The sequence below is a fragment of the Olea europaea genome, unplaced genomic scaffold (genome assembly GCF_002742605.1).
Source record: "Olea europaea var. sylvestris unplaced genomic scaffold, O_europaea_v1 scaffold1679, whole genome shotgun sequence".
NCBI lineage: Eukaryota > Viridiplantae > Streptophyta > Magnoliopsida > Lamiales > Oleaceae > Olea > Olea europaea.
In genome coordinates, this window is record NW_019234465.1 from 80,410 (window position 1) to 81,767 (window position 1,358).

At 35.9% G+C, this 1,358-nt stretch overlaps 1 pseudogene; it reads left to right on the top strand.

Moving 5' to 3' along the window:
* LOC111377559 overlaps window positions 1-1,358 on the top strand; it is a 52,176-nt pseudogene that overhangs the window by 9,208 nt on the left and 41,610 nt on the right.

Genomic DNA, 1,358 nt, shown 5'->3' on the forward strand with positions numbered 1-1,358 from the left:
CTGAATCTTCAGCATTCTAGTTTGAGATCTTATTGAATTTAAAGATTTATTTTGCAAAAGATGCAATTTCTTCTTAAGTATACACACACGTACAATATTTAGATCAGTGATATGGATGCATTTTATTATATTAATCTAGTAGTAAAAGTGCCTAAAAGTTGAGCTAGGCACTTAAAAATGTATTGTTGACGGTATACAACATGCTTATATAGGAGAGGGTTTGAAATGGTTCATTTTATGGTTGGAAGAGAACATTTAATTGATTAGTGAGTTTAGTTAGAGCCTAAATGCTATTGTGAGCAATGTGTCAACGTTGGAGTGTCCTACCGGTCTAAATTTTTGAACAACAGCCCTTGCTCTTGGAACATTGACTTCTTACTGAAGTGGGTCAAGCCTGCAGTTCTATAGGATGCTAAAATTTATCTACTGATTTTTGGGGTGTTTTGTCATTGTCAAGTTTCACCCTTTCTTTGAGCAAATCATCAACATAGTGTTGGTGGGTTTTCAGGCGCCACCAGGGAATGTTGATGGGGTTTGGATTCCCCAACTCTATATACATGTATAAACAAAGTCCACGGGTACAAAAGGAAGGGGAGCGTAAACCTAGCCTTCCAAAAGCAGTGAGATTTGAATTTTTTCTTGTTTAACTAATTATGGTTTTAAAGGATCGTTTTTTCTTCATGCTGTTGCTTTCTTTCTTCCATCCGGTGGGGCTCATTTGAAGAGTGCTTTTCTTGAACCCTTGTGTTTGATTAATGGAGATATTTCCTGTTACATTGTTTATTTGCCACGTGGAGTGCTTGTTTGGGAGAAATTATAACGGAGTTATAACGAAAAGTAGTGGTTCCTATGAAATGTATGGATAATAGGTGGCTAGTAGTTGTGAATGTATGGTTAAAATTAGTGCTTGACTTTTTGACTTTAAATTATATCGAGATTCTAATTTTTCCTAAACAAGCACGAAATTTGTGCATGCATGTCTTGCTCTAACTACGCACACTGTATGCAGTTATATCAACCATTAACTAACTTTGTTCGAGAGTTGAAATTGTATACCAGATTGGGAACCGTCTTGTCAATTTTTTTTCTTGGGCATTAGAGCTCTACTTTCTCCATTTTGTTTTTGATAACTTAATTATCATACCCATCATTTTAACTTTCACTTTGCTTATTCATGGATTAGATTGAGGTCAGTGATGTGAGCAAGGAAATGGACCTGGATATCATCAAACAAAATAGTAAGGTAAGTTCAGCTGTACCACCACCTCTCTAGAGGTTATCTTGTACACCTATTATAATGCCTTCTGTGATGGGTTTTGGTGAATTTGTATTCAGGTGGAAAGAATTATTGCAGACAG